Here is a 24,445-nt window from a genome sequence, read left to right as displayed (position 1 = left end):
AATGAGGCCGCGTTCATTGTCAATACGAGAAAGTGGAGAGAATTGTTTTGCGGGATCGCCAAATGACTGTTGAACAGATCGCCTCCAGAGTTGGCATTTCTGTGGGTTCTGTGCACACAATACTGCATGACGACCTGAAAATGCGAAAAGTGTCATCCAGGTGGGTGCCACGAATGCTGACGGACGACCACATGGCTGCCTGTGTGGCATGTTGCCAAGCAATGTTGACGCGCTACGACAGCATGAATGGGACTTTCTTTTCGTCGGTTGTGACAATGGATGAGACGTGGATGCCATTTTTCAATCCAGACACAAAGCGCCAGTCAGCTCAATGGAAGCACACTGATTCACCGCCACCAAAAAAATTTCGGGTAACCGCCAGTGCTGAAAATATGATGGTGTCCATGTTCTGGGACAGCGAGGGCGTAATCCTTACCCACTGCGTTCCAAAGGACACTACGGTAACAGGTGCATCCTACGAAAATGTTTTGAAGAACAAATTCCTTCCTGCACTGCAACAGAAACGTCCGGGAAGGGCTGCACATGTGCTGTTTCACCAAGACAACGCACCCGCACATCGAGCTAACGTTACGCAACAGTTTCTTCGTGATAACAACTTTGAAGTGATTCCTCATGCTCCCTACTCACCTGACCTGGCTCCTAGTGACTTTTGGCTTTTTCAAACAATGAAAGACACTCTCCGTGGCCGCACATTCACCAGCCGTGCTGCTATTGCCTCAGCTATTTTCCAGTGGTCAAAACAGACTCCTAAAGAAGCCTTAGCCGCTGCCATGGAATCATGGCGTCAGCGTTGTGAAAAATGTCTACGTCTGCAGGGCGATTACGTCGAGACGTAACGCCAGTTTCATCGATATCGGGTGAGTAGTTAATTAGAAAAAAATCGGAGGCCTTAGAACTTGAATGCACCTCGTATTGTCTCTATATGAAGCAATTTTTTAGGTTGTTAGTGTTTCAATAAGTCTTTAATTATTATTTTCAAGTTATTGACCATAGAAACTACCTCTCAGTTTGAGAATTTCAATGTTTTATCGAATTATCTACTATCTTCATATTCTGTTTATGTTAACTATGTTTGTCAATTGAATACTTTTATTTTGTTACAGTTACTACCTTCGTATTTTACTTTATTTTCTGAAACTGATTCCACTATGTAGCAACGAGTTTAACGTTTGCCAAACAACACAAACAATTACACATTTCTAGAGGCGTCTGTAACATTCAAAAGATCAGTACTGTTTCAGTTCAGCCAGCATCTACACTTCTGCTACACAGAGATTAGCGTTGCAAGTATATATGAGTAACAGAAACTGTAATACTGCATTCCAATGTTGTGAAACTTTTGACATACTTTTAACTTTTTGTGCTAAGATTTGCATGCTTATACAGTAATGATGATGGAAAATTATCGTATTGAATTATGTGTGATAAGATCAATGTCTCTAAATGTTTTATGATTTTGATCAACAATCTTGCTAAATTATATCGTTTTTTTTTAAAAAAAAAGGGGATCTTTCCTTTTATGTTGTTGTAAAACCACTCCAGTATACATAGATGTTTTTGTAAAACTTAGATTCACCCCACCCCCATTTTTGTAAATATTAGCACACCCGACCAAGGGAGCAAATTGTTTTCTTCTATCAACGAGCAACAACTAATTTTCACCATGAAACGTCGCTCCCGCGGAAGGGGAAGGAGATATACAGGTGCCGACAGATTGAGTACGGGAGTCGTTTACTTTCAATTATAGAAAAGGGAAATTTTTTTAAAATGCGTGAGCTATGGATGGCAATGGATCTTCACAAAGCCGTGCACGGGCCCTGGGTTGGCGACACATCAGATTTTTCCAGTATATGCCGCTATCCCACTGCTTGTTCACGTGCTCGACGAACAAACAACCTTTCTGCTGACGGGGTGACGCTTAGGTAAGCGTCGCTTGCCTAGGCAGATTTCCTACAGCAGCCAATCAGAAAGGTCCAGGAGATCACGTGTGAGCTCCCACAGCACCGAGCTGCGCGAACGAGGCGTGTGGATCGCCCTCTTTTACTGACACGCCCCGACGAGATCAGACACATTGGCCAGTAGCCCTCGTGCACTTTTCGAGCCCCGGCTCAATCCGTATGCGCCTTAGGGCCGCTAAACTCACATAATGTACCCCGGCTAGGTCATCAGTAAATGTTTTCTCAATATATGGGAGGCAGTTTGCCGACCGGAGTTGACAAATGTTCTTTTTTAGACCCCACTTCCACCTCAGCCACATCCTGACATGCACAGATGCATGGAGAGTAAATCTGTGACCACACCTCACTTAGCAATGTCGATGAAGGCTTGGAAGCATGCATAGAAGTCAATGATAGAGATTAGAGAACGACTTCCTAGCTGTACTGAAAATCAGATTCCATCTGTTTTCAAAAGATACAATATTCTGATAACAAAAAACTACACATAGGAGAAATAGGAGGGGCAGCTGTGTTAAGTATAAAGAGTCACTTTGTCCGGGCACCCTCATTTAGCAAATACAAGAAACATGAAGTATTCTTACTTCACAATAGTGCTCAGAGCCATTTGAACCAATTCTTACTTCACATATGCATTATAACAGCAATAGCTTGGTGCCAGTGTGGAGACAAGCAGCATGAATCATGAAGATAGCTACTTTTATTTCTGTAGAGAACAAAGGGATGAGCATATCCCAAGTGACGAAGAGTTTAAATTTTGTTGAGATTTTTACAGAATCTATCAAAGGTACCTGCATGAACTTCTGCCAAGTTTTTAAAAGAGGATATTTCTTTGTATAAAAAAACATGAAGTTTGGCAAGCTACTCTTTCTGCCCTAACAGTGCCAGGAACCTGCAATTTGTGATCCTCAAAAACCTTTTTAGTACAGAACACAGAAATAATTTAAGTGAAGATCAGAAAGCATGGGTCAACAGAGGCGGCCGATCCCACCCATTGGCTTTGACCCGTGACATAAGAATGTTGTGGTGTGTGGCGTCACGACGGTGCGAAGTTTAGCTTGTGAGTGTCGCGTGTTTTTCCATGTTGTGTTATGCTGTCGGTAGTGCTCTCTGGTGGTGTGATTGTCGGAGGCGTGTTTGGTTGTGTAGTGGGTTTAGTGTGTGCTTGTGATGTGTTTGTAGGTAGCGTATAGTTGTGGTCGGTGGTGCTCTCTGGTGGTGTTTGTGGGTTGCGTGTTGTGTGTCGTGTTGGGTTCGAGTTGTGGACGTTGACGGGTTTTGTTGCGTGAAGTGTCTGACGCAATTGTTAGATCGCTACAATGGCAGGTTATCAAGATTTAAGTGAGTCTGAACCTGGTGTTAAAGCCGGCGCACGGGAGATGGGACACAGCATCTTCAAGGTAGCGATTAATTGGGGAATTTCCCGTATGACCATTTCACGAGTATACCGTGAATATCAGAACTCCGGTACAACATCAAATCTCCGACATCGCTGCGGCCGGAAAAAGATCCTCCAACAACGGGATCAACGACAACTGAAGAGAATCATTCAACGCGACAGAAGTGAAACCCTTCAGCAGACTGCTGTAAATATCAATGCCGGGACATCAACAAGTGTGAGCGTGCGAAACATTCAATGAAACATCATGGATGTGGGCTTTCAGAGCCGATGATGACTTCACGACACTAAGCTTTACACCGCGCCTAAGCCCGTCGACACCAATATCGGACTGTTGATGACTAGAAACATGTTGCCTGGTAGGACGAGTCTCGTTTCAAATTGTATCGAGCAGATGGACGTGTACGGGTATGGACACAACTTCATAAATCCATGGACTCTGAATATCAGCAGGGGATTGTTGAAGCTGCTGGAGGCTCTGCAGTGGTGTGGGGCGTGTGCAGTTGAAGTGATACGGGACCCCTGATAGGTCTAGATACGACTCTGACCGGTGACACGTACGTAAGCATGCTGTCTGTGCACCTGCATCTATTCATATGTATTATGCATTCCGACGGACTTGGGCAATCCCAGCAGGACAGTGCGATACCCCATACGTCCAGAATTGCGACAGAGTGGCTACGGGAACACTCTTCTTAGTTTAAACACTTCCGCTGGCCTCCAGACGCCCCAGACATTAACATTATTGAATGAGCGTGCTATTGAAAAGAGATCTCCACCCCCTCATACTCTTGGGGATTTATGGACAGCCCTGCAGGCTTCATGGTGTCAGTTCTCTCCAGCACTAATGCTGACACTTGTCGAGTCCATGCCATGTCGTGTTGCGGCACTTCTGCGTGCTTGCGGGCGCCGTATACGATCTTAGGCTGGTGTACGAGTTTCTTTCACTCTTAGCTGCCCTGGCACATGTCAAAGGAATCAAATAACCAGATGAAAAATTTTACGTATATTAGAACCAAATTCAACGAACGAGAATAATTCTTATCTAATAAAGTGGATGAGTATGATTCTCATAGTGCATACTGTTCTATTCTGTGTAAATCTATATTTTGAGTTATTTGTTTCTATTGTACGAGTATTGCCAAGACAATGCCCATGTTGTGAGATGAGGAAGGCCAGTGCTCACTCTGTCTGCTTGCCGGGGGGTCTATCCGAGATGTGGAGGAGGCCCTGCCGGCGGCGATAGAGAGCACTGGGTGCACCCGACTGCAAATTGTTGCTCATGTCGGCATCAATGACTCCTGCAGTCTGGGTTCAGAGGTCATCCTGAGTTCATACAGGTGGTTGGCGGATTTGGTGAAGGCGGAAACCGTCCCTTGCGTGGTGGAATCTGGGCTAATTATTTGTAGTATCGTTCCCAGAACCGATCGCGGTGCTCTGGTTTGGAGCCGAGTGGAAGGCTAAATCAGAGGCTCAGACGATTCTGCGGAGATCTAGGGTGCTAATTTCTCTACCTCCGCTATCGGGTGGAGAAACGTAGGGTCCCCCTGAATAGATCAGGAGTGCACTACACGCAGGAAGCGGCTACAAGGGAAGTGGAGTACGTGTGGAGTGCACATGTGGGTTTTTTAGGTTAGAGAATTCCCTCCATAGGCCCGACAAGACACCTCCTGAGACGCGACGAGGTAGTAGTAGACAAAACGCAACAGCGAATGACAATATAAATGTGGTAATAGTAAACTGCAGGAGCGTCTATAAAAAGATCCCAGAACTGCTTTCATTAATAAACGGTCATAATGCCCACATAGTACTAGGGACGGAAAGTTGGCTGAAAGCAGATGCAAACAGTAATGAAATTCTAAACTCAGATTGGAATGTTTACCGTAGAGACAGGCTGGACAGTGAAGGGGGAGGCGTGTTTATAGCGATAGAAAGTATAATAGTATCGAAGGAAATTGACGGAGATCCAAAATGTGAAATAATTTGGGTGAAGGTCACGGTTAAAGCAGGTTCAGATATGGTAAATGGATGTCTCTATAGGCCCCCTGGTTCAGCAGCTGTTGTAGCAGAGCACCTGAAGGAAAACCTGGAAAATATTTAGAATAGATTTCTCGAACATGTTATAGTTCTGGGTGGAGATTTTAGTTTACCAGATATAGACTAGAAGACTAAAACGTGTATAACGGGTGGCAGGGACAAAAAATCCAGTGAAATTTTTTTAAGTGCATTATCTGAAAACTACCTTGAGCAGTTAAACAGAGAACCGACTCGTGGCGATAACATATTAGACCTTCTGGTGACAAACAGACCCGAACTATTTGAAACAGTTAACTCAGAACAGGGAATCAGCGATCATAAAGCGGTTACTGCATCGATGATTTCAGCCGTAAATAGAAATATTAAAAAAGGTAAGAAGATTTTTCTGTTTAGCAAAAGTGATAAAAAGCAGATTTCAGAGTACTTGATGGCTCAACACAAACGTTTTGTCTCAAGTACAGATAGTGTTGAGGATCAGTGGGCAAAGCTCAGAACCATCGTACAGTATGCATTAGATGAGTATGTGCCAAGCAAGATCGTAAGAGATGGAAAGGAGCCACCGTGGTACAACAACTGAGTTAGAAAACTGCTTCGGAAGCAAAGGGAACTTCACAGCAAACACAAACATAGTCAAAGCCTTGCAGACAAACAAAAATTCCGCGAAGCGAAATGTAGTGTGAGGAACACTATGCGAGAGGCGTTCAAGGAATTAGGAAGTGAAGTTCTATGTACAGACTTAGCAGAAAATCATAAGAAATTTTGGTCTTATGTCAAAGCGGTAGCTGGATCAAAACAAAATGTCCAGACACTCTGTGACCAAATTGGTACTGAAACAGAGGATGATAGACTAAAGGCCGAAATACTAAATGTGTTTTTCCAAAGCTGTTTCACAGAGGACGACGGGACTGTAGTTCCTTCTCTAGATTGTCGCACAGATGACAAAATGGTAGATGTCGAAATAGATGACAGAGGGATGGAAAAATAATTACAATCGCTCAAAACAGGAAAGACCGCTGGACCTAATGGGATACCAGTTCTATTTTGCACAGAGTACGCGAAGGAACTTCCCCCCTTCTTGCAGCGGTGTACCGTAGGTCTCTAGAAGAGCGTAGTGTTCCAAAATGTTGGAAAAGAGCTCAGGTCATACCCGTTGTCAAGAAGGGGCATCGAACAGATGTGCTGAACTATAGACCTATATCTCTAACGTCGATCCGTTTGCAGAATTTTGGAACACGTATTATGTTCGAGTATAATGACTTTTCTGGAGACTAGAAATCTACTCTTTAGGAATCAGCATGGGTGTCGAAAAAGACGATCGTGTGAAACCCAGCGCGTCCTATTCGTCCACGAGACTCAGAGGGCCATAGGCACACATTCCGAGGCAGATGCCGTGTTTCTTGACTTCCGCAAGGCATTCGATACAGTTCCCCACAGTCGATTAATAAACAAAGTAAGAGCATATGGACCATCAGACCAATTGTGTGATTGGATTGAAGAGTTCCTAGATAACAGAACGCTGCATGTCATTCTCAATGGAGAGAAGTCTTCGGAAGTACGAGTGATTTCAGGTGTGAAGCAGGTGAGTGTCGTAGGACCGTTGCTATTCACAATATATATAAATGACCTTGTGGATAACATCGGAAGTTCACTGAGGCTTTTTGCAGATGATGCTGTAGTATACCGAAAGGTTGTAACAATGGAAAATTGTACCGAAATGCAAGAAGATCTGCAATGTATTGACGCATGGTGCAGGGAATGGCAATTGAATCTCAATGTAGACAAGTGTATGTGCTGCGAATACATAGAAAGAAAAATCCTTTATCATTTAGCTACAATATAACGGATCAGCAACTGGAAGCAGTTAGTTCCATAAATTATTTGGAAGTAGGCATTAGGAGTGATTTAAAATGGAATGACCGTATAAAATTAATCGTTAGTAAAGCAGATGTGAGACTGAGATTCATTGGAAGAATCCTAAGGAAATGCAATCCAAAAACAAAGGAAGTAGGTTACAGTGCACTTGTTCGCCCACTGCTTAAATACTGCTCACCGGTGTGGGATCTGTACCAGATAGGGTTGATTGAAGAGATAGAGAAGATCCAACGGAGAGCAGCGCGCTTCGTTACAGGATGATTTAGTAATCGCGAAATGGTTACGGGGATGATAGATAAACTCCAGTGTAGGAGTCTGCAAGAGAGACGCTCAGTAGCTCGGTACGGGCTTTTGTTGAATTTACGAGAACATATATTCACCGAGGAGTAAAGCATTTGTTGCTCCCTCCTACGTATATCACGCGAAGAGACCATGAGGATAAAATCAGAGAGACTAGAGCCCACACAGAGGCATACCGACAATCTTTCTTTCCACGAACAAAACGAAACTGGAATAGAAGGGAGAACCGATAGAGGTACTCAAAGTACCCTCCGCCACACACTGTCAGGTGGCTTGAGGAGTATGGATGTAGATGTAGATGATGCTTGGATGAATAAAAATAAATAAATAAATAAATCTGATGCTCCTGAGTGCCAGTCAGTGACGCAACAATCTAAAACTAGCCCAACAATCTGATATACACTGACGAAAAAAATATGTCACAGCACCAAGAACGAGTTGTGTGACACAAGTGAAAGTAGGTAGGCTTGTAGATCCTAAAGATGATGTATATTCCAATTTCGCGCCAATCGCATAGGAGTGGAGCGTGTACCGCCACAAGGAGAATGCCAATCAGATTTGCTTTAATAACACGTTGTAACGGTCGTGAACATTAATTACGTTTCAGATTGGACGTGCTGAGTTGATGTTAGTTTTTAATGCCTTTAAGGTGACAACACCTCACTGAGTTTGAATGAGGTCGTGTAGTAGGATTACGAGACGGTGGATGTTCCTTCAACGATATTGCAGGAAGATTTGGCACGAGCGTAGCCGCTGTATATGATTGCGCAAGAAGACCTGCTACGCGGCACTGCAGAGAGCGAACCCCATTGTGCTCGGCGTCTGGCTTTAGAGCATCGTACTTCATCTGCAGCAGTAATCTGAGCAGCAGTTTGCACCACAGTATTACAAAGAACCATTATCGATCCGTGACTTCAAGGACATGTTCGACCCAGACGTCCTGTAACTAGTTCTACACTGACCCAAACCATCGCCATTTATGACTTCAGTGGTGTCAAGCGAGAGTGTCAACCGAGAGAACACTGGTGGGCAGGATAGAGGTATGTTGTGTTTTCTGATGAAAGCTGGTTCTGCCTCGTTGCCAGTGATGGCCGTCTGTTGGTTAAGAGCAGGCCAGTTGAGCGCCTACAACCAATCTTCCTGCGTGCTACACACACTGGACCTACACCCCGAGTTATGGTCTGGGATTCGATTTCATATGACAGCAGGAGCATTCTCGTGGTTATCCCACGCACCCTGTATGCAAATTTGTATCTTAGTCGGTTGATTCGAAGTGCTGTGCTGCCATTCATGAGTAGCATTCGAGATAGTATTTTCAGACAGTATACCATTGTCCAAACACCGCTGGTGTATGTAAACATGCTCTACACGGTGTTGACATGTTGCCTTGTCTTCCTCGATCTCCAAATCTGTCTCCGATCGAGCACATATCGGACATTATGGGGCAATAACTCCAGCGTCATCCACAAACAGCATTAACCGTACCTGTATTGACCGACCAAATGCTACGGGCGTGGAGCTTCAGTTCACCAACAGACATCCGGCACCTGTACAACACACTGTATGCTAGTAGCCATGCTTACGTTCAACATTCTGGCGGTGACACTTGTTATTGATGTACTCGCATCTTAGATTTTCAATGTTTTATTTCACGATTACATTAACCTATGAACTTGCAATGTTAATCGCTTTAATATATTATCTTGGTATACGTATTACCTTAATTTCATTAAACTACATTAATTAGTTTTGGTGTTGCGTCTTTTTTAGCGTCAGTGTATAAGATTTTATTTTTGATTATTCTACTGGGACGTTCATTTTACAACTGATACTTAAATGGCGAGGACAACATACGGCACTCGGGTAAGATGGACTAAAAACTATGTTAGAAGTTTCATCGTATTTCTCAGAAAGTCTTCCATGTTGACTGTCGCTACTACGGACATTAGTCTTGATACACGAGGTATTACTCAACAAAACACGGTCGAAGCTTATCTCGCACTTACGTACTGCTTCCTCAAGTAGGTACCGTGTACGCTGCAGCGGATCTCACGTAGTGATATACACTATATGATCAAAAGATTCCGGACACCTCCAAATATACACGTTTTTCATATTAGGCGGATTGTGCTGCCACCTACTGCCAGGTTCTCCATATCAGAAACCTCACTACTCATTGTACATCGTGAGAGAGTAGAATAGTTAGCTCCGCGGAACTCACAGACTTCGAACGTGGTCAGGTGATTGGGTGTCACTTGTGTCATACGTCTGTACGCGAGATTTCCACACTCCTAAACATCCCTAGGTCCACTATTTCCGATGTGATAGTGAAGTGGAAACGTGAAGGGACACGTACAGCACAAAAGCGTGCAGGCCGACCTCGTCGGTTGACTGACAGAGACCGCCGACAGTTGAAGAGGGTCGTAATGTGTAATAGGCAGACATCTACTCGGACCAACACACAGGAATTCCTAACTGCATCAGGATCCACTGCAAGTACTATGACAGTTAGGCGGGAGGTGAGAAAACTTCGATTTCATGGACGAGCGGCTGCTCATTAGTCACACATCACGCCGGTAAATTTCAAACGACGCCTTAATTGGTGTAAGGAGCGTAAACATAGGACAATTAAACAGTGGCAAAACGTTGCGTGGTGTGACGAATCACAGTACACAATGTGGCGATCCGATGGCAGGATACGGGTATGGCTATTGCCCGGTGACGTTATGTGCCAGGGTGTATAGTGGCCACAGTAAAATTCGGATTCGGTGGTGTTATGGTGTGGTCGTGTTTTTCATGGAGGCGGCTTGTAGCCCTTTTTGTTTTGCGTGGCACTATCACAGCACGGGCCTACATTGATATTTTAAGCCCTTCTTGCTTCCCAATGATGAAGAGCAATTCGGGAATGGCGACTGCATCTTTGAATAAGATCGAGCACCTGTTTTTAGTGCACGGCCTATGGCGGAGTGGTTACACGTCAATAACATCCCTGTAATGGACTGGCCTGCACAGAGTCCTGACCTGAATCCTATAGAACAACTTTGGGATGTTTTGGAACGCCGACTTCGTGCCAGGCCTCACCGACCGACATCGATACCTTTCCTCAGTACAGCACTCCATGAAGAATGGTCTCTCATTCCCCAAGAAACCTTCCAGCACCTGAATGAACATATGCCTGCGAGAGTGGAAGCTTTCATCAAGGCTAAGTGTGAGCCAACACCATACTGAATTCCAGCGATACCGATGGAGGGTGCCGCGAACTTGTAAGTCATTTTCAGCCAGGTGTCCGGATACACAATAGTGTTTATTGCCATAAATTCTATGCTAAAGCGGATTAAGGAAATAGCTTTATGAGTAAACTTTTAATAATCTCCTGTCGAAAACGGGTCTTCTTGAGAGCTCTCTAATGACGGCTGGGCAGGAAGAATAAAGATTGCTACTCTGTCGTGTGCTGTAATGCATCCCACACAAACAATATGTAAAGACAGAATGTAACGCTGCAAATGAAAAACTGGTTATCATGCTGTACATGGGTCAACTGCAGACAGACGTATGCCGCAGTCAACTGCAGGACCAGTTACCAAGGATTTACCCACCTTACAATAGCAGTCAGCTACAGCGAATGACCCACACGTATCATGAAATGAATTTCAAGAAACGTAGCTCTGAAAGAACATGAGAACAAATAGCAACATGTTCCAGAATTTTTTGTTGTAACAGACTGACAACTAAATTACGGACCTTACGTAGCTTTACAGGAAAACGACAGAAAGAATTGAAAGTTTACTACATTGATTTAGAGTAACCATTGAAGCGATGTGTCGATGCATCCCAAGTTGTCAGAGTACGTACTTTTAAAAAGTAGTAACCTCACATTGCAGCCCAAACAGACATGGCGCATGAAATGAAGTACTACTCTGGCTAAGAAAACAATCCATTCAATTGCCTGGTGCCAATTTCCAGTATAGCAGTATTCAATATATATTGTCCATTTCCGCTACAAAGTCAAATTTTTATCTTATACAGGCAATGAAGCGGATCCTGGAGCAAAATATTCAAATAATAGAAAACACAAGCTGAGACATATCTTACTCAACTGCTTCAGTTTGCTACTATATCGGTATGCCGGATTGCAAGATAAATAAATTCATCCCAGAAATCTTCCCGGTGAGCATGCCGGCTCAAGTCAGTTACAACCTGCGCCGCTGGCCGCGGTGGTCGTGCGGTTCTAGGCGCTCCAGACCGGAGCCGCGCTGCTGCTACGGTCGCAGGTTCGAATCCTGCCTCGGGCATGGATGTGTGTGATGTCCTTAGGTTAGTTAGGTTTAAGTAGTTCTAAGTTTAGGGGACTGATGACCTTAGCTGTTAAGTCCCATAGTGCTTAAGGCCATTTGTACCATTTTTGAACAACCTGCGCCGCATCGAACTACGCACGTGACGGAAAAGAGTACGGATGTTACGAGTTGACAAGAAATACCTATCAAGCGCTCTTCCACGTATCTGTTAAAGGACATTGAACCATCACTGTTACCAGCAAGATCAAACTTCCTGAAAATCCATATCACTTATTTGTAATAAATTACGCCAAGCTACGCATAAAGAGCTGTATTGGAACCACTGAAGTGTAGTGTGCCTATCTGACGCACAACGAATTATGTCTACAATCACTCCTCAAAATATCTTAAACTTCCTCTTTAAATCAAGCTCCTTCACCCCCGCTATGTCAGGATAATTTTCTCCACTCACAAATAAATCAGATTCAGTTACCAACTCGGGTAACTGCGCATGTTTAACGCGACCGTTTCCGGGACGATGAGTAGTGTCGGCCCTGGATCGATTCGGCCCGGAGGATTAACGACGAGGGTTCGGTGTACTGAACAACCTCGATGTCGTTTTAGGTGATTTCCGACATCCCGCTAGGCGTGTACCTAGCTGGTTGCCACGTTACGCCTCATATACACGTAACGCAAACATTTCTAACGCTTTCTCATACTTGGACACATAACAGACTATATACAGACAGATTGGGGACTCTGCTGCTGTCCCGAGGGTGAATAGTAGACTCATGGCCTTAGCTGTATGGTCTCGCTGCACGCTTACTCAGCGTCAGCGTGAAATTCAGTAACCGTAAACAAATTTGTAGCGTACGCTACTGCCCTAAATACTTTGTTAACACTGTTAATTAAATCTCAGTTGGCAACAGTTTTCGATATGGAGAGCATGGGAAAAAATCCTACAAATATTATAAAAATTGGTGTACATATATGTGTACGAGGCGTATTCGGTCCGATTAGGCGTGAAATGGAAACACTGTGAAATTCCTATGGAACTTTGCACAGATGTGTTGGGCAGTGCCTTTAGTGTGCCTGTCCATCGCTTCACGTCTCTCTTTTTAGTTCAGAGCCAAAAGTGATCACATAGAAATGCCTAAACTAACAGTGTCTCCCACCAAGTATGTGGATCTGATAAGAGATTTGGCCTGAAGCTGTGCAGCCCACATAACGTAAGTGTCACGCGTTTGCCTTTTCAAGCTGCGCTCGTAGCCGTGCGGTCTAGGGCGTCTTGTCACGGCCCGCGCTTCTCTCCCCATCGGAGGTTCGAGTCCTCCCTCGGGAAGGGGTATGTGTGTTGTCCTTAGCATAATGTAGTTTAAGGTAGATTAAATAGTGCGTAAGCTTAGGGACCGATGACCTCCGCAGTTTGGTCCCATAAGACCTTACCACAAATTTCCAATTTTTTCCTCTCTTCAGAGCAATTTTCAGCAGCATTTTGCATGGGCAATGAAGACGATCTTGCAGCGTTTTCGATGGAAAGTGTTTGATTACCCACAATACGGAACTTAACTGGCTGCCTCCGTTGTTCATCTGTACTCGCATGAACCGCTGGCTACAAAGACAACATTTTGGCGCAAAATACGAAAGGAAGACCAGCGTACAGAAATGGCGGAAAGCACAGGCGGCTGCTTTCTATAACAAGGGTCCTGGAAAGTTTGTACAACACCACGAAAAATGTCTAAGTTGGAACGACGACTATTTAGAGAGGTAGCTAGAAGGTGTGGCTAACTGTTGGAAATAACTTTTTTTTTATTTTCACTGTGGCATTTCTCTACCGATTGGACCTTACTTTCCGAACAGCCCTCCTATGTGTGTATGTATACAGCATCCCCTACTTATGCCTTAAGAAAACACTCCTGAGATTTTCATACTCGCTCGCTCGCTACGTGAAAATTAATAGTTCTATAAAAAGAACAGAACACAGCAGGGCAGATAATTTAAAGTAGTTAAATTTTTTAACGGTAAACGGTTCCTTCGGACGCAACGCTTTTATTGTTATTCAAGAGAAAACACGTTTCAAGGTCACCATTGTACGAATTCTTAGAGTAATTAGGAAACTACGGCCTGTAGCAAAAATGTCTCCCAGTTGCGAGCTAACATCCAAAAGATGTTCGGGCTGACATGCGGTTCCTCTTCGTCGAAAGGTACTGGCTCAAACTCGTCTAGACGCCTGTGAATTTCCCTATCTCGTGGCGAATCTTCGCTCTTTGTGGCACACGGTCCTGGATGACAGGGTTCGTTTCACAACTCCTGAAGGCTGACTCCTTCCGCTATATACTTAAATTATAGCAAAAGTTTCGTTACCTCACTCACATCCGCTTCATAACATGTCATGAAGTAGTACCCAGATTTACAAGACACGAATTCATAACCGGCCGGTGTGGCCGTGCGGTTCTAGGCGCTTCAGTCTGGAACCGCGTGACCGCTACGGTCGTAGGTTCGAATCCTGCCTCGGGCATGGATGTGTGTGATGTCCTTAGGTTAGTTAGGTTTAAGTAGTTCTAAGTTCTAGAGGACTGATGACCACAGATGTTAAGTCCCATAGTGTTCAGAGCCACAAATTCATAATACAATAACACAAATATCCTAAGCGACAGATCAATAGCGTAATTATTTGTAGTGGTGCTGATGTAGCGTGCTTCAAATTTGAAGAAACTTAGAAATAATATAAATTATGAATTGCGGCATATTAATTAAATGCCAAGTAAAACTATACATTTATCAAAGTCGACTGTCTATTGAAATGTCGCGCTCACTTTCACAGAGCTTTTTCGTCACAACGAAGTCTCCAGCGGCGCTTCACAGATTCGGTGCCGAGTACCCCGCCAAAATTCTGTACAGTTCTGCATTTCATCGCCATCGCCGCGCGGGGTAGCCGCGCGATATAGGGCGTATTGTCACGGTCCGCGCGGCTCTCCCCGTCGGGGGTTCGAGTCCTCCCTCGGGCATGGGTGTGTGTGTCGTCCATAACGTCAGTCAGTTTAAGACAGATAAAGTAGTGTGTAAGCTTAGGGACCGATGCCTGAGCAGGTTGGTCCCATAAGACCTTACCACAAATTTCCAAATTTTCCATCACAATAGTTTTGCGGGAACAAATCTGTTGAAATTGGAATCGCGTGTAGAAACCAAAAAACAAACACTTTCCGAAAGCACCCAGGATCTGCACTAAACGCTTCCCCCAGTGGTCCAGTGGAATCGATACAAACAGATCTAAATTATACAGTAAACAATTGATTTAGAGCGTTTTCAAGATGCTCGTAAATTCTTCAAAGATTCTGACACGTTATTCAAGTCCCATTAGAGACATGCATCTCGTGACAGATTCCCAATCGACTTCATCGGCAAACTAATATTTTCTTTTAATTTAAATAACTCCCTTAGGCTCAAAACTAACAACAAATATGAACAAATCTCACCTGTTGCTTAATTTCGTGCAGTGAAGCTGCGTAGTCAAATCGATACTCCATACAACAATAAATTATTGTCCCAAAATATTCTCAGATAATTAGATAAACATACATCTGTCTTTCCAGGTAAGCATTATTAATTTTAATTTTCCAATGCACCCAAATCAGTGTGACCGTAACATTTAATTTGGAAATTACTACTAACATAAAACCATCCAAAACTTAAGTCTAACACATACATGCACATAAATAAATCCCTTACATACCCCCCAAAATTTAATTTATACGCATACTGTGCACTGATTTTTGACTTGATACCGTTCACCAAATAATTGAGTTCTCCGACCTCCTCGCACCCAAATGTGCGTCTAAACTAACTCTTTATAATCGCACAGACCTTGTCCCAACAAAATTCTTATGCGACGAAACAACAAACAAGCTCCAATAATTCTTGAAATAAAACATTGCAAACTATCCCTCCAAATAATAATATAATCTAAACACAGATGCACTTATTTATAAAGCTACTTTCCCCTTTCTCTTTGTACACTCTCAATCCTGTCCCATTTCTTTTCGCTCTAAACACTGTACCCTCAATGAATCATTCCCTATGTCTAATCCCTTCTCTTTCATCTCAGGAGCGCACATATTCTACTCACCCCTCAATTTCGTACTCGTCCCAAAATAATTAATTAAATGTTTCTTTCGCCCCAATTTCATTTTTTCTCCCTTCTAGACCTCTCACTATCTTAAACTTCTCTCGAGTCCACATATGAGGCAGTAAAAATCGTAATGTTCTACCGTACCATTGCAAATCACTTACAGTAAAATCACATTCCTCCATAAGGTACCATTCTGTCCAAATATCACTTTCTATATTATAATCAAAATCACTGTATTCTCCCTTAAAACTGTGGACACTAGTAGCTGCATCATCATCATGAAATAAAGCATTACTTTTTACTTCCACGTCATTACAAACACCTTCACAAACAGCACATTCAACAGCTGCTGATACATCATACACCTCGGAACACAAAACCTCATTTACCTCCGTTAACAAATCAATAGAAGAACCGTTCATAGTTTCACCGTCCTCTGCCGTTACATCACCTAAATTGTAGTTACAGCGTCGTGCAATTTCAGAATCAACAGTACCATTAAATTCCGCTACGTTTTAATTTAAACCTGAGTATAATACCATTTCCTTTCCTACACGCTCCTGCACCACATTAATTTCTGATCGCACATTAAATTCAGATCCACATTCATTCTCAAACAAACATTCACGATCCACACATCCATCCAGAATTTCAGGTTCAACTCCATTAGTAGAAAGATATGCACAGATTTCCTCCTCGGGAGTATAAATACCAGCAGCTTCAACTTTTGTAACTTCAGCACACAAAACATCATTACTACCTGCCTTCAAAAATAATTCACCAATATCCACCGGTACACACAGAAATTCGTCAACAGTTGACGAGACTAAAGCTACGCCGCTCTCATTAACCACCTTAACCACTTTCGCGGTCACGATATCACCTGAAACATCATCACGTTTATTACTATAAAAGTTACCGCTGGTTAGGACCTCTTTAGAATTTTCTATACTATCTAACTCCACCAAATTCAGTTCCACCTCAGCCTCCTTTTGGCACATAGAAACTTTCACTGTATTAACATTCACCACTCTTTCGTCTCACATTCATAAAACACATTATTTAGCCATAAATCGTCATCATCGCCTTTATCGTTATCTTTCATTATCTTAGGATTACGCCTTTTACGTACGATCTGATTTGAAAATTTGCCTCTCTTACTAATTTCATTTCAAAATTTTGACACCTTTCTGCCGATTTATTTGACACCTATCACATTTCCGTTTACTCGCGTCCTAATCATCGCCGGTTTATTTTGCCATCTCAGGACGTGAGATACGGCGCAACTTAGTTTCCCGATCTTCCATTACGCTGGTTAATCTCGCCACGATCCGGTCCCTGAGATTTATGTTCTTGGTGTCCGCCCCCGACACGAATGTATCCGTTCCCATTACCCCTTTGATATGTTCCTGTTACCATATCCCCTATATTAACCGCTGTTTGGATTCAGTAGACAACTTCCCGGATGTCTTTATATTAGTTCCTCGGACTGTACTTATGATTTCCACTCTGAAAACTATTTGTCTGCTTACTTTGCGGTTTAAATTCCAACGCCCGTTCTAATATTTCTATAAAGTCCAAATATTCGTCTATCGAGTTGCTAGGACTGTGCACTATATCCTATTGCAAATTTTTCAGTAACAGCCTTTTCAACGACGTAATTTCAGGAAGCACTCCCAATGGACGTTTCACATACATTAATCTCGCAAGTTAACGTTTACAAAATTCTCGCTTCGACCCGTTCCCGTTTTTGAGTGTTGACTCGTGCAGAGAGTCATTTTGGAGTCACGTTTGCTTCGCTTCACACCAGAACTTATACAGGAAACTGCTTTCAAATAATTCGTAGGTAGTGAATGTATCACTGTGTATATTTGCCCACGATTGCGGCTCACCTTCCAAATGTCTTTTCACTAATTTTATCTTCTCTTTGTCTGACATTTCCCTTATAAAACCATCCCTGCATGCTGCTATAAAATTTACTGGGTGATACTTCCCTTCGTCTCCTGAACATTTGACCGTTTTCGAGTTCATCTGCAGAACACTGTAGAGGTTTGATGTGCTGCTAACGAATTCAATTCGCTTTTTATTTCATTTATTTGCTTCTTAAGTTCACCATTTTCAGTTTCAACGCCAGATTCTACTTGCTTATTTATTTTATCTACTTCTTTCTCCCCTTTACCTATTCGAACGGATAAGTTGCAAATAGCATCTATCGTCTCAGGCGTTAGACCATCTTGCCAACTCATACAATTTATTACGTTTCCCCCCAGATCTGCCCGCAACTTCTCCACATTATCGCTGAAATTTTTCTCCGCTTGATCTACCTTAGAGTCAAGTATCTCAACTTCATCAGAAATTTTGTCCATTTCATCCCGAATGGTTTTTAATTTTCCGTCTATAAATTCCTCAATTCCACTAGCAATTTTACCTACTTGGTCTTTCACAACTGAAGCTATATCGAATCGAACGGAATCAGTTTTTAAATTTGGGTCACCCATATTGGTTTTAATAGAATCAGTTTTGGATCCCAGTCCTCTTCCCATTTGCATTAATTGCGACGTCATGTCTCCCCCAAATTGATCTCCCTTGCCTGATTTCAGACTATTTACACTACTAAATTCACCGCCGATCACGTTCTCCCGCTCCGGCTTCGGGTTAAGCGGCTCGCTAGTATTTTCGGACCCACAGAAACTGGCCGACTGCTTAATATTAGCGACGTCTATTATTGGCGATATAACTACAGAATCATATATAATCTCGCTATCACAGCATGTACTTAACTTTGTCGTGCTGGATCCTTCTGCCATTGTATTGCTGCCGATGTTGCAGTTGAAGCCGACGCTGAAGATCTCGTAGCCTCTGCTGCGGTACTGCAACCGTCGCTACGCGATGAATCGCAGTTGAAGATGTCGCTGCAGGCTGGAACCAAAATTAATAGCTCATAACCCCCACGCAAACTGTCTAAACTACCACAGACTTGGGACCTCGCTCACAGAATGCCGTTAGCTGTGAGAATTACAATAGCATTTCCACAACTAATAAAGAAACCTAATATTCAGTTCTGAACCGACCTCACATTTAACTTTAGTGAGAGGTCCTGCCTATAGAAGTTCAGATAATACTTTTGGAAACACTTTGAAGAATTCAAATCCAATTCAAAAACTTTCCGTACTTCATATTCCGCAACTAACACTTTCCAAAATACTATCCCGGACGAGCCCCTAATTGCGAGCTAACATCCCAAAGATGTTCGGCCTCACATACGGTTTCTATTCGTCCACATATTGCGGCATGGCGGTTTTATTTCTCGTTACGTCGTTGCCACTGTGCAGGTTGCAAATTAAAATTCACCTACCTCAGAACGACGTCTGCTCGATGTCCCTGCACTCGTCAACGCAGATACTTTTACAGATGATGTAAAAGCATCGTTGATAGAAAACACCATCTAATATCTACAACTACTGAGGCAGGGCAATTATAGTTACTTAAGAAAGTTCTGTAGGAAAACTGTCATTCAATTTTATCGGGCAGTAAGAAAATGGATTGGCTTCTGGAAAATAATGTCCGAAATTAAAAAATAAAAAAAAATATTTTTTCCTTGATAGCCAAAAAAAAAGTAATATTCAGTCCACATTTTACTATTAGTTATTTTCTTCCAGTTCACAACTCATATACACATTTCACCTGCACAGCAGCCAGAAATCTGTCCAAACCCGACCCGAATTAAAGAACGTTTTCACATTCATTAACTCCACCACTAATTTGAGTTAATACATTAGGTCCTTTTTGTAGATTTCTAACAAAGAAACTGCTCCCCAAAAATGCTCAGTGGTTAAAAACTGAAACTGGCCAATATCTCATACGCGAATATCTGTCCAGCAGATTTAGTCAAAATCTCCGAAATTTCGCCAAGAAGTCCTCAACAGAAACTGCTATCGACTTAGCTCACCAATATTTCAATCACTAAGAAATTCTTCATCTTACACATTATTTTGACTGGCACTATTAACATGATCATCCGTGTTCAAAGCTGGTGAGCGACTCCCTTCTTGCACCCTCACTCCCAGTATAACTATCATTTAATGAGCGGGAACCGTCTCAATTCTGATTTGCTGACCATACTCGCTGCCAATCAGAATGGTCGCTCATCATCATACTCGCGCCAAAACTGCCCTGCATCATTCCTTATACACATGCAAATATTAAAGTAATGTTTAATAAACGAAAACGAAATAATTCTGGAAATATTCTTTAGATACAGATTTTACTGCTGCTGACTTTCTGGCTGACCTGTTACAATAGCAAGCAGCCCTAGACATACGTTACCAGCAAAGTGAGTAAATAACGTAGGATCAGTTTCCCACGACAGGCTTGTGTTTCTCTTGCAAGTTACTTAAGACGGTATATAAAGCATCATAGGAATTAAACGAATGTCCAACATACACACTATCATTTACTCACATTTACTCCCACAACCATATAAGACACAAATAAAAACTTTGTCTGATTTTTATATTACGAAAACTTAAAGTAATTAAATTTTTAATATGAAAATCTCAGTTAATTAATTATGCACTCTGAGGTTTCGGTTAATGCTTTCGAATTATACCAAAAGATGAACTATCATATTTCGTAACTGAATTTATTCCCTAAGTATTGGTTTTATACTTTTCAGTAATTTTTTTTATCTCCGAAACTATGATAGTTAAAATGTTCAAATTTTTATACTATCTTCTCCTGAATAACAAAAGGTGGTGTACCGATTTTTAAAATGTTTGAATAGTATTTAATATCATTCATTTAGGTTCATGTAGGTGGTGAATGTACGTGTCCAGTAAGAGACCTTGAATTGCTTTCCCACGGCAGGCAGGGACAGATGCTTGTGTGTCTCTCGGTTAGGCCGCTAGATGTCTGCCCCCGAAGTTACATGCAACAAGATATCCTAAAACAAACGTTCGCTCGGAAAATCTTGCGACGCTACACACCCCCTAAGAACCTAAAATTTCTTTTAATTGCTTTTTATAGTTCTTAATGCGTCCAGAAGTTCAATCTGTAATTACCACGACACTACTTATCAAATATTATTGGTTAAAAATATTCTTATCCTGCTACTCGCTCCTGTGAACGGGAACGCGTTTTGCAGATCTTGGTGTTACTCGCGTCCATCTAGTAAAGTTTTTACTGAGTTTAACGAAGGCGATATTGGCCTGATGTATTCGACGATGCCCTTTGGCTACTCTGACTAAGTGATCCTTCGAAGAAATACCAAATTAAGATAACCTGAAGATGCCCGAATAAGGAAAAAAAAGTTGAAAACTAAAAAACTAAAATTGCAACCAAGACGGTTTCTAGCCAATACTGTTAAGCACTGGTTTGCTGTATTCCACATAGGCATTGGAAGAATTTCTACTGCTTATTAAACTCTGTTTTTCCGCAATTAACCAAATATTTAAACTTCATGACAGTATTATATACAATTACATTGAATATCAAAGGCTAGCACTGAATAGCATTCAATCAAATTAATTCAGAGAAAATTTCCATCTTTCTCCAAAATCACATTTTTCTCAAAATTAAATTAGCATAATATTTTCATTGAACTTTTCTTGATATTATAATCTTCTCTGAACAAAGTTCTTAACCTTTCACTTTGACTCTAAGCAAAAATAGTAATTTTATGAAGTCGCTTCAACAACATTAAAAAATTTACTTACATGCAATTTAGGCACTGTGTAGGGTGTCCTTTCCTGAACTTTAACAGAATATATTCACTTCGAGAAGGGGGTCGTAGTTTTGCCTAACATTTCTCTGGCAACACGTTGGGATAACTGCCTCCAATGAATAAAATAGGTTCGGATCACTTCTAATCAACACTTACATATAGGTGAAATCATGGCTCCTCACTGGGCTACATAAATGGTTCAAATGGCTCTGAGCACTATGGGACTTAACATCTGAGGATATCAGTCCCCTAGAACTTAGAACAACTTAAACCTAACTAATCTAAGGACATCACACACATCCAAACCCGAGGCAGAATTCGAACCTTGTACCATAGCGGTCGCGCGGTTCAAGACTGAAGCGCCTAGAAGCGCACGGCCACATCTGCCGGCTGGGCTACATAATTCCAGCTCTTAGTTACAGATTGGATTTCTCTCTGTCTTGTATCGGGTTCTGTACAGTTTTTCCGTAATTGAAAACTACAGTACGTCTAAGTATTCATGCTTAATATATACATCCTAACCTAACACACATGTATACTTTAGCCAGCAATTACTGCTCTCAAATTCTGAACAAAGAGCTCCATAAAAATTTTTTCGAAAACATTACTGTTCTTTTAGAATTTACTTGTCTCATTTACACAAAGCTTTTTTCTGAGACAAATTCATAGTTCACCAATACTCAACATCTCATATATAGTAGTTACATTCAGTATTAATCATCTCAGTAAAAAGTGAATTAACTGTCCCTCAAAACGTAAACAGTACCCAATATTGGCACTCGTACTGAAATCTTTTTTTCCAACATCTGTTTTAATCATTAAGCAGGTACTGTTGCAAATCCTGCTGACTCCCAAAAAACACTCTTTCTTAACTCTCTCTCAGCAAACCAAATTTACTGCTTGCCTTCACACAAATAAACTATTGTACACAAAGAACAAAATACAACATCATAAAGCATCCTGGAAAGTTATCTCCACCATCATTTGCGGCTCTGAAAAACATCATTACACAATACGTAAAGAAATGAAAAATTATTGAGCACTGACAATCATTCAGTTCGCCTCCTGCAGTCCTGCAGCTCCTTCTATATACATCTTTCATAAAGAGAAAAACAGTTTTATAAAATCACTGAAATATTACTCACATCTTACACAATACCATTTACAAAGAACATCTATTCCATAGAAAAGTCCTTATAAAAATCTCTGAAAAATATCTTTTCTATCCTCTGTGGCTTTAGCAACGTCCTCACATTTACCTTATATACAGAATTAGCCATATTGTGGTAACAGATTAAAAATCCTTTACGCCAGCTTCTGTGGCTTCCAGCAATACACCTTAGACACACCTTTTATAAAGTATATAAATTATTGACAAATACTGCCAAGCGTCCTTGTATAAGAAATTCGAACATAACTGATGCCACCTCAGTGGCTCAGCACTTCTTGTACAGAATATTCAAGAAAAATAGAAAAAGTCCTTATAGTAAATTACTGAAACCACTAGCCAATTACTGTGGCTCTTCATGACACATAACTGAAGCTAACTCCAGGCAACTTCTGTGGCTCTCAAAACACCTCTAACACCAGTCAGTTACTGTGGTTCTTCATCATCTCATGATAAAATTACATAATATGTATACAGTACATACAAAACAGGTCCTTATAGAAAAACATTAAGCCCGACTCATTCCAACTTACGGGGCTCTGCAACACATCTCATTCATTATATTCAAGAAAACATACATTACTGACAATATTAAATACACTTTCGTCCATCTCTCTGTGGCTTTCAAATCATCTCATTTATCTTTATGTTAGGTTTGGTCAGTATCTTAGTCCACTATTAGAATTAATGTGTCAATGTAAGTTTGTGCTGTTTGGTTGGAAAACCGCTCTGCTGATCACCTAAGCCAAGGATAGGAGGGAGGAGCATTGTTGCCGCAATGTTCACATCGCTCAACAGCCCATTGGTAGTGCTGAGTGACAATACAGAGTCACCTACGTCAAGGATAAGAGGGAGGAGCATTATTGCCTCAGTCATCTCTTTTAATTTCAACAAGTCGGTAACTAGATGGTACTGTCATGGGTCCATGCAAGGGTCTGCACAAGAATGGGAAGACCACCTAAGGACGCTGTTAATGGTTTAGCAAAGAAACATTACTAGAAAGCGGTTCTGCTTATTTCTCACGCCAGGAAAAAAAGAGGGAAGCATTGTTGCTGCAATGTTCACATCACACAACAAGTCCGTAACCTGCTAGTAGTGCTGAATGGCAATATAAGGAATTGCAATCGATAGATAGAAAAGTGTGCCTTCGCCACTCCCAAAGTTGGGAAGCAAGGACGCATAGATTAAAGATACAGATTGGCGACCGGTTTACGAAAACGAAAAGTGAAGGATTAAACCGATCAGTGGGGCACTCTGCGGGCGCTAACCTCAACGTGCAAGACACACGGCCCTGGAGGAAAAAGACAAGACGGAGAATAGGGTAATAATCCGGTCTAGTACTAAGGTTTCAGACTTCTTCCTGAATGTGTATCTTTAAATCAATAATGTTTCTTAATCCAAAAAGTTAATGTGAATTCACATACTCCAGTCTGTAGGCATTAGTTTGCGGTTTCTCTGTAACTCTAAAGCGTCCTACATACTAATCTGCAAATTTCTTAGTTTCAGCCGTAAATTTCATAGATTTTTCCTTAGTCTTTACTAGCACCAGATAACCAGTCTGAACGCTC

This window comes from Schistocerca piceifrons, chromosome X, assembly GCF_021461385.2.
Source record: "Schistocerca piceifrons isolate TAMUIC-IGC-003096 chromosome X, iqSchPice1.1, whole genome shotgun sequence".
Lineage (NCBI taxonomy): Eukaryota > Metazoa > Arthropoda > Insecta > Orthoptera > Acrididae > Schistocerca > Schistocerca piceifrons.
The sequence above is the reverse complement of the archived record's forward strand: the minus strand, read 5'-3'. Positions refer to the sequence as shown.